Here is a 14181-nt window from a genome sequence, read left to right as displayed (position 1 = left end):
CGCGATTTCACAGCAACTGTACAACAATACAGGTTGCCGGAAAGGCACCGAGATAACTTTCTGCAAGTCTGAGTTGGCAGCCCTGAGCTCTCACTCTCGGTTCAGCGGTTCCCAATCCACACCAGCAGGTGGTGCCATAATCTAAAGTTTCGGCGCACAGTCGCGGGCCAGCCCCAGAAACAAAGCCATCTTATCGCAGTGTGTCAGGTCTTAACCCACTTGTATAGCTCAGCTGAGTGCTACTTGCTGCTCATCTGTGTTCTAGCGCAGGCCTGGAATACAACCTTCATCTTTCCGCATGAGAGTGCTGTTTGGCCTCTGAAATCGAAGAGGTAGATGTGCATTGCGTATTCCAACGAACGTAAATATGGCTCTCCCCGGGAGGGAGCACTTGGTAAGCAGGTTTGCAGTATCGTCTGTGTCATTTCCTGCCCCTGATGGACATGGACATGGGCAGGCCGTCCAGTGATGGTGGACTGCAGGCAGTCACCTTTTTATATTGAGCTGACCGTTTGCTGTAATTATTGTATATCGCCAGCGGACGTTGCAACAAGCAATATATAGTTATTGCTGCTGTGAGAATGCTCTCCATGTTAGCAGTGTAGAATTACACCGGTATGTTCCGGTGAAGATGAAACTTTTCCATCTGCAAGAAGAAGTATATCCGAAGGCAATCGCTTTTGTTAACCATATAACCATATAACCATATAACAATCACAGCACGGAAACAGGCCATTCCGGCCCTCCTAGTCCGTGCCGAACTCTTAATCTCACCTAGTCCCACCTACCCGCACTCAGCCCATAACCCTCCACTCCTTTCCTATCCATATACCTATCCAATTTTACCTTAAATGACACAACTGAACTGGCCTCTACTACTTCTACAGGAAGCTCATTCCACACAGCTATCACTCTCTGAGTAAAGAAATACCCCCTCGTGTTTCCCTTAAACTTTTGCCCCCTAACTCTCAAATCATGTCCTCTCGTTTGAATCTCCCCTACTCTCAATGGAAACAGCCTATTCACGTCAACTCTATCTATCCCTCTCAACATTTTAAATACCTCGATCAAATCCCCCCTCAACCTTCTACGCTCCAATGAATAGAGACCTAACTTGTTCAACCTTTCTCTGTAACTTAAGTGCTGAAACCCAGGTAACATCCTAGTAATTCTTCTCTGCACTCTCTCTAATTTATTGATATCTTTCCTATAATTCGGTGACCAGAACTGTACACAATATGGAGGAGTTCTAGTTCTTCCACATCAGGTCCTGGTCAAATTACACCGGTATGAAGATGAAATTTTCCGTTCCGTTCCTTCTCGTGTGATGGGCTGCCGTTGCAGGCTGCAATGGTGCTGGAGGCACAGAGCAAAGAAAGGATGTGAGGCAACTTGCTCAGTGTTGGCGTCGCTTAGCATGCGGGAGGTAGCGATATCATGGCGGCATACACCGTTGATGTTTTGGGTGCAGAGGCACGCCTGTCATGAAATTGCTGTGACGCCTGTCGGTGCTGGAAGGATGAGAGAGACGGGGAGGAAAAGGTGCCATTTTCTGCAAAGATGAAAATGTGGTGTCAAGCCGGCTTGTTTGAATGGAGTGTAGAGTAAAAGATTTCTGGTAGCTGATGCCGCATTGAACAGTGATCTTCAGGTTGGGAGTGAGTGATAAATCAGGTAAGCGGTAAGAACGGGGAAGCAGGGTGAAAGAAGGCAGCTGGCTGCTAAAGGAGTGCATAAGAATCGGGCGAAGGATACCATCGAGCCAGGTAGGAGTCGAACCTACAATCTTCTGATCCGTAGTCAGACGCGTTATCCATTGCGCCACTGGCCCACACAGCCTAGAATTCTGGACAGCTTCAAATGGCAGTGTGCTGCAGGCAATAGACAGAGATCTGTAACTGGTTGCCCTAAATGTTGATGGCAACCTCCGCCGATGTGCGGTAGATTGCAGCCGGCTTCCCTACATCCTTCAGTTTGTATAGTGAAGGACTGTACTCAGAAATGCGTCGTCCTTCAGTCGCTGCTTCAAATCGGATTCCAACCATCAGTTCCTCTTCTGTTACGCAGATAATCAATCGCGTATCACTGAGCATGTTGTCCAGTGATCTGAAGGTCCCTAGTTCAAGCCTCAGCTCAGGCAACCTGTTGTGGCCTTGAGCTAGGCACTATATCACACATTAGTCTGCGACGACACCGGGGCCAAGCTGTATCGGCCCTTGCCCTTCCCTTGGACGACATCGGTGGGATGTAAATGGGAGACTTACAGCATGGGCAACTCTGGACTCCCATACATCCCTGCCCAGGCCTGCGTCCTGGAAACTTTCCAAGGCACAAATCCATGGTCTCTCGAGACTAACAGATGCCTATCACTGAGCTTCTCGGCTGCATGAGACTACGTTCAGTAGTGCTCTGACAAGTGACCAGATGGAGCTCAAAACAAGGATAGCCTATCAGAAGCTTGCATTCCAGAGCGATATGTGTTCATACACGCTGTTCTGGCAGTTGTAGGTCAGCCCTGGAGCAAAGGCATCGTGTCGTATTTCGTTAGATTCCGCAGTTTTAAATCCAGTTGTGCAGCTCACCTGGGGTGACACTTATTGCTCATCTGTGTACTGGCGTAGACCTGGACTCCAGTCTTCATCTTTCAGCATGAGAGTTATTGTTTGTGCTGTGAAGTCGATGGGCTATTCAGTGTTGTAGAGAACGTAAATATGGCTCACTCCTGGAGGGAGCTCGTGGAAAAGCACGGTTGCAAGATTGGCCGTGATTGTAATGCTTTTTCTTGTGCTTTATTGTCTTGGACACAGACCAACCCTCCAGTGATGGTGATCTTCAGCCAGTCACCTTTTCTGCTGAGCTGACACTTCGCTGTAATTTTCCTGTGTTGCCAGAGAACGCTGCCGCAAGGGAGGCAGTTATTGCTAAAGAGCGAATGCGGTCTATGAGAGCAGTATAGATTTACAGGAGGCTCTGGCAGTACCACCACTCACACACTTGATTGGTCTCCAAGAGAAGGGAAGATAGAACCCACGCTTTCACAGCAAATGTACAACAATACAGGTTGCCGGATAGGCACCAGGATAACTTCCTGCAGGCTGACAGTAGCAGACACCAACAGAATCAACAAACTCATTCGCAAGGCCAGTGATAACCATATAACCATATAACAATTACAGCACGGAAACAGGCCATCTCGGCCCTTCTAGACCATGTGGAATACTTACTCTCACCTAACCCCAGAGACCCGCCCACAGCCCATAACCCTCCATTCCTTTCCTGTCCATATAACTATCCAATTTTGCTTTAAGTGACAATACCGAACCTGCCTCTACCACTTCTACTGGAAGCTCATTCCACACAGCTACCACTCTCTGAGTAAAGAAATTCCTTCTCGTGTTACCCTTAAACTTTTGCCCCCTAACTCTCAACTCATGTCCTCTTGTTTGAATCTTCCCTACTCTCAATGGAAAAAGCCTATCCACGTCAACTCTATCTATCCCCCTCATAATTTTAAATACCTTTATCAAGTCCCCCCTCAACCTTCTACGCTCCAAAGAATGAAGACCTAACTTGTTCAATCTTTCCCTGTATCGTAGGTGCTGAAACCCAGGTAAATCTTCTCTGTACTCTCTCTATTTTGTTGACATCTGTCCTATAATTTGGTGACCAGAACTGTACACAATACTCCCAATTCTGCCTTACCAATGCCTTGTACAATTTTAACATTACATCCCAACTCCTATACTCAATGCTCTGATTTATAAAGGCCAACATACCAAAAGCTTTCTTCACCACCCTATCCACATGAGATTCCACCTTCAGGGAACTATGCACCATTATTCCTAGATCACTCTGTTCTACTGCATTCTTCAATGCCCTACCATTTACCATGTATGTCCTATTTGAATTATTCCTACCAAAATGTAGCACCTCACACTTATCAGCATTAAACTCCATCTGCCATCGCTCAACCCACTCTTCTAACTGGCCTAAATCTCTCTGCAAACTTTGAAAACCTACTTCATTATCCACAACGCCACCTACCTTAGTACCATCTGCATACTTACTAATCCAATTCACCACCCCATCATCCAGATCATTGATGTATATGACAAACAACATTGGACCCAGTACAGATCCCTGAGGCACCCGACTAGACACCAGTGATGTTGTGGGGGTTGAACTGGACACTCTGACGGTGGTGTCTGAAAAGAGGATGCTGACCAAGTTGCATGCCATCTTGGACAATGGACAATGTCTCCCATCCACTCCATAATGTACTCGTTAAGCACAGGAGTACATTCAACCAGAGACTCAGTCCACCGAGATGCAACACTGAGCGTCATAGGAAGTCATTCCTGTGGCCATCAAACTTTACAACTCCTCCCTCGGAGTGTCAGACACTCTGAGCCAATAGGCTGGTCCTGGACTTATTTGCACTTGGCATAATTTACTTATTATCGTTCAGTTATTTCTGGTTTTATTTCGCTATATTTCTACTCTATTCTTGGTTGGTGCAACTATAACGAAACCCAATTTCCCTCGGAATCAAAGTATATCTGTCTGTCTGTCTGTCTGAGTTGGCAGCCCTGAGCTCTCACTCTCGGTTCAGCGGTTCCCAATCCACACCAGCAGGTGGTGCCATAATCTAAAGTTTCGGCGCACAGTCGCGGGCCAGCCCCAGAAACAAAGCCATCTTATCGTAGTGTGTTAGGTCTTATCCCGCTTGTGTAGCTCAGCTGAGTGCTACTTGCTGCTCATTGTGTTCTAGCGCAGGCCTGGAATACAACCTTCATCTTTCCGCATGAGAGTGCTGTTTGGCCTCTGAAATCGAAGAGGTAGATGTGCATTGCGTATTCCAGCGAACGTAAATATGGCTCTCCCCGGGAGGGAGCACTTGGTAAGCAGGTTTGCAGTATCGTCTGTGTCATTTCCTGCCCCTGATGGACATGGACATGGGCAGGCCCTCCAGTGATGGTGGACTGCAGGCAGTCACCTTTTTATATTGAGCTGGCAGTTCGCTGTAATTATCGTATATCGCCAGCGGACGTTGCACCAAGCAATACAGTTATGGCTGCTGTGAGAATTCTCTCTCTGTGTTAGCAGAGTAGAATTACACGGGTATGTTCCGGTGAAGATAATTTTTTCCATCTGCAACAAGAAGTACATCCAATGGCAATCGCTTTTGTTAATGGAGGAGTTCTAGTTCTTCTACATCAGGTCATTATATGTATCATAAGACAAATGAGCAAACGTCGGTCATTAGGCCCATCGAGTCTGCTCCGCCATTTTATCATGATCTGATCCATTCTCCCATTTAGTCCCACTCCCCCGCCTTCTCACCATAACCTTTGATGCCTTGGCTACTCAAATACCTATTAATATCTGCCTTAAAATGTAATCCATTATATATTCTGTATTGTGTCATTCCTGCAATAAAAATATATTTTTTAAAAAATGTCCTGGACGATCGTAAGGATGCCCAAAACTGAACATAGAAACGGTGCTCACTGTAGAGTTGTTGACTATGTTTGGGTAGAGAGGGAAAATTTCTACCGAGCTGAATATGTATCTTCAAGGATATTGGTCGTTTGTATTGTTATGACCCCAGCCGCCGCCTTTGTGAGATTCGCAAGAGCCCTAGTCAAGGGGGGGTCAAATGACCCAAGAGAGAGAGGGAGACCTGCTGAAGACCACGTTCCCCCGGGAAGCAGAATAAAGCGACTCTTTGACTATTGGCTCATGAAGACCACGTGTAAAGCCCTCGGGCAAAGTGGGCTGGTCGCTCAACAAGACAAAAGCCTCGGACATAGCCATTGTCTTGGGAGACACCTTTGTGGGATAAGGAACTGGCCTACGTGCAAAATCTCAGGGCAATGTGAGATGGGTGATGGGGGAAGGATTGCCTCGCCCCCCCACCCTGATGGACATCTACAACCCTGCCAGCCCAGATAAAAGGTGGGCTGCCGAGGCGGGGCGCCAGACGCACCAGAAGACGCGCTTGAGATCCTGTGACAGCCGGTGGTGGGGTTCGTGTGCGTCTTTTCCTTGCCTGGGATTAGCGACCCCACAACGGAAGAACGGCTTAGCTACAGGGGAGGCCACAGATGAGCGTTCATTCCCCCAACGAGGCTCCGACAAACCGAACTCCTCCAGGTTGGAAAACCTGTCGGGTAACTCTTTCATCCCCCCCCCCCCCTCTCTCTCTCTAACAAAAGTGCACCAACGCGACACCACAACCGACGGCGGCTGGTGGAACTGCAGTGACCGCAAAAAGACTTTTAAATATCCAGTAAACAATATATATCTACATTACCCCTAGACAACTGTAGAGCTTATTTCTGATTGATTATTGCTATACCTGTGCTTTAGATTGAGTTGTGAAGACGTATATGATCTGAATGTTTTGTATTAACCATATGTTTGTGCCCCTTTATAAATAAAAACGTTTGAAAATAGTAGCATCAGGCTTCGGTGGATCCATCTATCTTTGCTGGAAAACTACCCGATTACTGGGGAACGTAACAGTATGTTAACGGAAACCAATCATTTCATGTTAGGTTTCCATATAAATGTGCAAAACAAATTTACACCTGGTTCGGAATCGCAACCTTCAACCCAGCTCTATAGCAGTACGTTGTCCGAAACAGCCCAAGGATAACTTCCTTCAGCCCGTTGAATCAATTCCAGTTTCCGGAGTTTCAAATCCAGACCAGTCAGAGAGCTCCAAACTGTGTGCAGTCATAGATGTTCGAGGTGTGAGAGTTTCTGATGTTTCCGTTCCTTCTCGTGTGTTGGGCTGCTGTTTCAGGCATGCAGTGGTGCTGGCGGAGCAGAGCGGAGAAAAGGATGTGAGGCAACTTGCTCAGTGTTGGCGTCGCTTAGCATGCGGGAGGTAGCGATATCATGGCGGCATACACCGTTGATGTTTTGGGTGCAGAGGCACGCCTGTCATGAAATTGCTGTGACGCCTGTCGGTGCTGGAAGGATGAGAGAGACGGAGAGGAAAAGGTGCCATTTTCTGCAAAGATGAAATTGTGGTGTCAAGCCGGCTTGTTTGAATGGAGTGTAGAGTAAAAGATTTCTGGTAGCTGATGCCGCATTGAACGGTGAGCTTCAGGTTGGGAGTGAGGTGAGTGATAAATCAGGTGAGCGGTGAGAACGGGGAAGCAGGTAGCTGGCTGCTAAAGGAGTGCATAAGACTAGGGCGAAGGATACCAGCGAGCCAGGTAGGAGTCGAACCTACAATCTTCTGATCCGTAGTCAGACGCGTTATCCATTGCGCCACTGGCCCACACCGTTAGAACTGTGGACAGCTTCAACTGGCACTGTGCTGCAGGCGATAGACAGAGATCTGTAACTGGTTGCCCTAAATGTTGATGGCAACCGCCGCCGATGTACAGTAGATTGCAGCCGGCTTCCCTACATCCTTCAGTTTGTATAGTGAAGGACTGTACTCAGAAATGCGTCGTCCTTCAGTCGCTGCTTCAAATCGGATTCCAACCATCAGCTCCTCTTCTGTCACGCAGATAATCAAACGCGTATCACTGAGCATGTTGGTCTAGTGATCTGAAGGTCGCTAGTTTCAACCTTACCTCAGGCAGCCTGTTGTGTCCTTGAGCAAGGCACTTAACCACACATTGCTCTGCGACGACACCGGTGCCAAGCTGTATAGGTCCTAATGCCCTTCTCTGGGACAACATTGGTGGCGTGTACAGGAGAGACTTACAGCATGGGCAACTCTGGACTCCCATACATCCGTGCCCAGGCCTGTGCCCTGGAAACTTTCCATGGCGCAAATCCATGGTCTCTCGAGACTAACGGAGGCCTATCACTGAGCTTCACGGCGGCATGAGACTACGTTCAATAGAGCTCCGACAAGTGACCATATGGAGCTCAAAGCAATCAAATCACAAAACACCCAAGGATAGCCTATCAGCAGCTCGCATTCCAGAGCGATATGTGTTAACACTCGCGGCTCTGGGAGTACCACCACACGCACACTTGATTGGTCTCCAAGAGAAGGGACGATAGAACCCGCGATTTCACAGCAACTGTACAACAATACAGGTTGCCGGAAAGGCACCGAGATAACTTTCTGCAAGTCTGATTTGGCAGCCCTGAGCTCTCACTCTCGGTTCAGCGGTTCCCAATCCACACCAGCATGTGGTGCCATAATCTGAAGTTTCGGCGCACAGTCGCGGGCCAGCCCCAGAAACAAAGCCATCTTATCGTAGTGTGTTAGGTCTTATCCCGCTTGTGTAGCTCAGCTGAGTGCTACTTGCTGCTCATTGTGTTCTAGCGCAGGCCTGGAATACAACCTTCATCTTTCCGCATGAGAGTGCTGTTTGGCCTCTGAAATCGAAGAGGTAGATGTGCATTGCGTATTCCAACGAACGTAAATATGGCTCTCCCCGGGAGGGAGCACTTGGTAAGCAGGTTTGCAGTATCGTCTGTGTCATTTCCTGCCCCTGATGGACATGGACATGGGCAGGCCGTCCAGTGATGGTGGACTGCAGGCAGTCACCTTTTTATATTGAGCTGGCAGTTCGCTGTAATTATCGTATATCGCCAGCGGACGTTGCACCAAGCAATACAGTTATTGCTGCTGTGAGAATGCTCTCCATATTAGCAGTGTAGAATTACACCGGTATGTTCCGGTGAAGATGAAACTTTTCCATCTGCAAGAAGAAGTATATCCGAAGGCAATCGCTTTTGTTAATGGAGGAATTCTAATTCTTCCACATCAGGTCATTATACGTATCATAAGACAAAGGAGCAGAGGTCGGCTATTAGGCCCATCGAGTCTGCACCGCCATTTTATCATGAGCTGATCCATTCTCCCATTTAGTCCCACTCCCCCGCCTTCTCACCATAACCTTTGATGCCTTGGCTACTCAAATACCTATCAATCTCTGCCTTAAAATGTAATCCATTATATATTCTGTATTGTGTCATTCCTACAATAAAAATGTATTTCAAAAAAGGTCCTGGTCGATCGTAAGGATACCCAAAACTGAACGTAGAAACGGTGCTCACTGTAGAGTTGTTGACTATGTTTGGGTAGAGAGGGGAGATTTCTACCGAGCTGAATATGTATCTTCGGGGATATTGGTCGTTTGGATGTTAACGAATCCAATCATTTCATGGTAGGTTTCCACATAAATGTACAAAACAAATTTACACCTGGTTCGGAATCGCAACCTTCAACCCAGGATCTCAAAACCAGCTCTATAGCAGTACGCTGTCCGAAACAGCCCAAGGATAACTTCCTTCAGCCCAGTGAATCAATATGCCGCATTGAACGGTGAGCTTCAGGTTGGGAGTGAGGTGAGTGATAAATCAGGTAAGCGGTAAGAACGGGGAAGCAGGTGAACGAAGGCAGCTGGCTGCTAAAGGAGTGCATAAGAATCGGGCAAAGGATACCATCGAGCCAGGTAGGAGTCGAACCTACAATCTTCTGATCCGTAGTCAGACGCGTTATCCATTGCGCCACTGGCCCACAGCGGTTGGACTGTGGATTGCTTCAAATGGCAGTGTGTTAAATCAGTTCCAGTTTCCGGAGTTTCAAATCCAGACCAGTCAGATAACTCCAAACTGTGTGCAGTCACAGATGTTCGAGGTGTGAGTGTTTCTGATGTTTTCGTTCCTTCTCGTGTGTTGGGCTGCCGTTTCAGGCATGCAATGGTGCTGGCGGAGCAGAGCGGAGAAAAGGATGTGAGGCAAACACTAAGTACACCGCAGATGCTGTGGTCAAAGCAACACGCACAACACGCTGGAGGAACTCAGCAGGTCGGGCAGCATTCGTGGAAACGAGCAGTTTTCGGGCCGAGACCCTTCGTCAGGATTGTAGAGGGAGGGGGCAGGGGCCCTATAAAGAAGGTGGGGGGAGGGTGGGAAGGAGAAGTCTGGTAGCTGCCAAGTAATAAACCCATCGAAGGGTGGGGGAGTGGAACCATGGAGGGGATAGGCAGGAAAGGTGAAGAAGGAATGTAAGGGGAAAGCACCTTACAGTAGAAGAAGGCAGAATCCTGACAGAGGTGATAAGCAGCTGGAGGAGGAGGCAGAGTGAAACTGGGATGGGGAAGGGAGAGGGAGGGAATTACCGGAAGTTGGAGAATTCACTGTTGATGCCAAGGGGCTGGAGACTACCCAGACAGTATATGAGGTTTTCCACCTCCAACCTGGGTTTGGCCTCATCATGGCAGTAGAGGAGGCTATGTATGGACGTATCCCAATGGGAATGTGAAGCAGAATTGAAGTGGGTGGCAACGGGGAGATCCTGTCTGTTGTCGCGGATGGAGCGGAGGTGCTCGACGAAGCGGCCCCCAATCTGCGTCCGGTCTCGCCGATGTAGAGGAGGCCGCACCGGGAGCACCGGATGCAATAGATGACCCCAACAGACTCACAAGTGAAGTGTTGCCTCACCTAGAAGGACTGTTTGGGGCCCTGAATGGTGGTAAGAGAGGAGGTGTAGGAACAGGTGTAGCACTACGCTTGCAGGGATAAGTACCAGGTGGGAGATATGTGGGGAGGGATACAGGGCAACTTGCTCAGTGTTGGCGTCGCTTAGCATGCGGGAGGTAGCGATATCATGGCGGCATACACCGTTGATGGTTTGGGTGCAGAGGCACGCCTGTCATGAAATTGCTATAACGCCTGTCGGTGCTGGAAGGATGAGGGAGACGGAGAGGAAAAGGTGCCATTTTCTGCAAAGATGAAAATGTGGTGTCAAGCCGGCTTGTTTGAATGGAGTGTAGAGTAAAAGATTTCTGGTAGCTGATGCCGCATTGAACGGTGAGCTTCAGGTTGGGAGTGAGGTGAGTGATAAATCAGGTGAGCGGTGAGAACGGGGAAGCAGGTAGCTGGCTGCTAAAGGAGTGCATAAGACTAGGGCGAAGGATACCAGCGAGCCAGGTAGGAGTCGAACCTACAATCTTCTGATCCGTAGTCAGACGCGTTATCCATTGCGCCACTGGCCCACACCGTTAGAACTGTGGACAGCTTCAACTGGCACTGTGCTGCAGGCGATAGACAGAGATCTGTAACTGGTTGCCCTAAATGTTGATGGCAACCGCCGCCGATGTGCAGTAGATTGCAGCCGGCTTCCCTACAGCCTTCAGTTTGTATAGTGAAGGACTGTACTCAGAAATACGTCGTCCTTCAGTCGCTGCTTGAATTCGGGCTCCAACTATCAGTTCCTCTTTCATTAGACAGATCATCTATCAGTGAGCTTCTCGGCGGCATGAGACTACGTTCAATAGAGCTCCGACAAGTGACCAGATGGAGCTCAAAACAATCAAATCACAAAACACCCAAGGATAGCCTCGCATTCCTTGCATTCCAGAGCGATATGTGTTAACACTCGCGGCTCTAGGAGTACCACCACACGCACACTTGATTGGTCTCCAAGAGAAGGGACGGTAGAACCAGCGATTTCACCGCAACTGTACAACAATACAGGTTGCCGGAAAGGCACCGAGATAACGTTTTGCAAGTCTGAGCCCTCGGTTCAGCGGTTCCCAATCCACACCAGCAGGTGGTGCCATAATCTAAAGTTTCGGCGCACAGTCGCGGGCCAGCCCCAGAAACAAAGCCATCTTATCGCGGTGTGTCAGGTCTTATCCCATTTGTATAGCTCAGCTGAGTGCTACTTGCTGCTCATCTGTGTTCTAGCGCAGGCCTGGAATACAACCTTCATCTTTCCGCATGAGAGTGCTGTTTGGCCTCTGAAATCGAAGAGGTAGATGTGCATTGCGTATTCCAGCGAACGTAAATATGGCTCTCCCCGGGAGGGAGCACTTGGTAAGCAGGTTTGCAGTATCGTCTGTGTCATTTCCTGCCCCTGATGGACATGGACATGGGCAGGCCCTCCAGTGATGGTGGACTGCAGGCAGTCACCTTTTTATATTGAGCTGGCAGTTCGCTGTAATTATCGTATATCGCCAGCGGACGTTGCACCAAGCAATACAGTTATTGCTGCTGTGAGAATGCTCTCCATGTTAGCAGTGTAGAATTACACCGGTATGTTCCGGTGAAGATGAAACTTTTCCATCTGCAACAAGAAGTATATCCGATGGTATTCGAGTTTGTTAATGGATGAATTCTAATACTTCCACATCAGGTCATTATACGTATCATAAGACAAAGGAGCAGAGGTCGGCTATTAGATGCATCGAGTCTGCTCCGCCATTTCATCATGAGCTGATCCAATCTCCCATTTAGTCCCACTCTCCCGCCTTCTCACCATAACCTTTGATGCCTTGGCTACTCAAATACCTATCAATCTCTGCCTTAAAATGTAATCCATTATATATTCTGTATTGTGTCATTCCTACAATAAAAATGTATTTCAAAAAAGGTCCTGGTCGATCGTAAGGATACCCAAAACTGAACGTAGAAACGGTGCTCACTGTAGAGTTGTTGACTATGTTTGGGTAGAGAGGGGAGATTTCTACCGAGCTGAATATGTATCTTCGGGGATATTGGTCGTTTGGATGTTAACGAATCCAATCATTTCATGGTAGGCTTCCACATAAATGTACAAAACAAATTTACACCTGGTTCGGAATCGCAACCTTCAACCCAGGATCTCAAAACCAGCTCTATAGCAGTACGTTGTCCGAAACAGCCCAAGGATAACTTCCTTCAGCCCGTTGAATCAATTCCAGTTTCCGGAGTTTCAAATCCAGACCAGTCTGAGAGCTCCAAACTGTGTGCAGTCATAGATGTTCGAGGTGTGAGTGTTTCTGATGTTTCCGTTCCTTCTCGTGTGTTGGGCTGCTGTTTCAGGCATGCAGTGGTGCTGGCGGAGCAGAGCGGAGAAAAGGATGTGAGGCAACTTGCTCAGTGTTGGCGTCGCTTAGCATGCGGGAGGTAGCGATATCATGGCGGCATACACCGTTGATGTTTTGGGTGCAGAGGCACGCCTGTCATGAAATTGCTGTGACGCCTGTCGGTGCTGGAAGGATGAGAGAGAAGGAGCGGAAAAGGTGCCATTTTCTGCAAAGATGAAAATGTGGTGTCAAGCCGGCTTGTTTGAATGGAGTGTAGAGTAAAAGATTTCTGGTAGCTGATGCCGCATTGAACGGTGAGCTTCAGGTTGGGAGTGAGGTGAGTGATAAATCAGGTGAGCGGTGAGAACGGGGAAGCAGGTAGCTGGCTGCTAAAGGAGTGCATAAGACTAGGGCGAAGGATACCAGCGAGCCAGGTAGGAGTCGAACCTACAATCTTCTGATCCGTAGTCAGACGCGTTATCCATTGCGCCACTGGCCCACTTGAAAAAGGACATACTAGCTTTGGAGGTGGTACTGAGGAGGTTTACCAGGTTGATTCCAGAGGTAACGGAGTTAGACAATGTGGAGAACTTCTAGATAGATAGATAGATAGATAGATAGATAGATACTTTATTCATCCCCATGGGGAAATTCAACTTTTTTCCAATGTCCCATACACTTGTTGTAGCAAAACTAATTACATACAATACTTAACTCAGTAAAAAAATGATATACATCTAAATCACTATCTCAAAAAGCATTAATAATAGCTTTTAAAAAGTTCTTAAGTCCTGGCAGTAGAATTGTAAAGCCTAATGGCATTGGGGAGTATTGACCTCTTCATCCTGTCTGAGGAGCATTGCATCGACAGTAACCTGTTGCTGAAACTGCTTCTCTGTCTCTGGATGGTGCTATTTAGAGGATGTTCAGAGTTATCCATAATTGACCGTAGCCTACTCAGCGCCCTTCGCTCAGCTACCGATGTTAAACTCTCCAGTACTTTGCTCACGACAGAGCCCGCCTTCCTTACCAGCTTATTAAGACGTGAGGCGTCCCTCTTCTTAATGCTTCCACCTACAAGTATCTGGGAGTACAGTTAGACGAGAAGCTAGACTGGACTGCCAACACAGATGCCTTGTGCAGGAAGGCACAGAGTCGACTGTACTTCCTAAGAAGGTTGGCATCATTCAATGTCTGTAGTGAGATGCTGAAGATGTTCTATAGGTCAGTTGTGGAGAGCCCTCTTCTTTGTGGGAAGAATGAGAGGAGATCTTATATAAAATTATAAAAGGGATAGATTAGATAGAGGCAGGAAAATTGATTCTTGTAGGTGAGACTAGAACTAGGTGACGTAATCTCAAGATTGGGGGGCTATATTTAGGACGGAGATAAAGAGGAACTGCTT

General features: G+C 47.9%; 5 non-coding genes across 5 annotated transcripts; all 5 read right to left on the bottom strand.

The window, feature by feature from the left end:
- Nucleotides 1-1758: 1758 nt before the first annotated feature.
- On the bottom strand, nt 1759-1831 carry trnar-acg (transfer RNA arginine (anticodon ACG)). The gene has a single exon. It is a non-coding gene; the product is annotated as a tRNA-Arg (tRNA).
- Nucleotides 1832-7221: 5390 nt separating this feature from the next.
- trnar-acg (transfer RNA arginine (anticodon ACG)) lies at nt 7222-7294 on the bottom strand. The gene has a single exon. It is a non-coding gene; the product is annotated as a tRNA-Arg (tRNA).
- Nucleotides 7295-9429: 2135 nt separating this feature from the next.
- trnar-acg (transfer RNA arginine (anticodon ACG)) lies at nt 9430-9502 on the bottom strand. Its single transcript has one exon. It is a non-coding gene; the product is annotated as a tRNA-Arg (tRNA).
- Nucleotides 9503-10909: 1407 nt separating this feature from the next.
- Nucleotides 10910-10982, bottom strand: trnar-acg (transfer RNA arginine (anticodon ACG)). The gene has a single exon. It is a non-coding gene; the product is annotated as a tRNA-Arg (tRNA).
- A 2220-nt stretch (nt 10983-13202) lies between these two features.
- Nucleotides 13203-13275, bottom strand: trnar-acg (transfer RNA arginine (anticodon ACG)). The gene has a single exon. It is a non-coding gene; the product is annotated as a tRNA-Arg (tRNA).
- Nucleotides 13276-14181: the final 906 nt, after the last annotated feature.

The sequence above is a fragment of the Hemitrygon akajei genome, chromosome 1, assembly GCF_048418815.1.
Source record: "Hemitrygon akajei chromosome 1, sHemAka1.3, whole genome shotgun sequence".
In the NCBI taxonomy this organism is placed as follows: Eukaryota; Metazoa; Chordata; class Chondrichthyes; order Myliobatiformes; family Dasyatidae; genus Hemitrygon; species Hemitrygon akajei.
The sequence above is the reverse complement of the archived record's forward strand: the minus strand, read 5'-3'. Positions and strand labels throughout refer to the sequence as shown.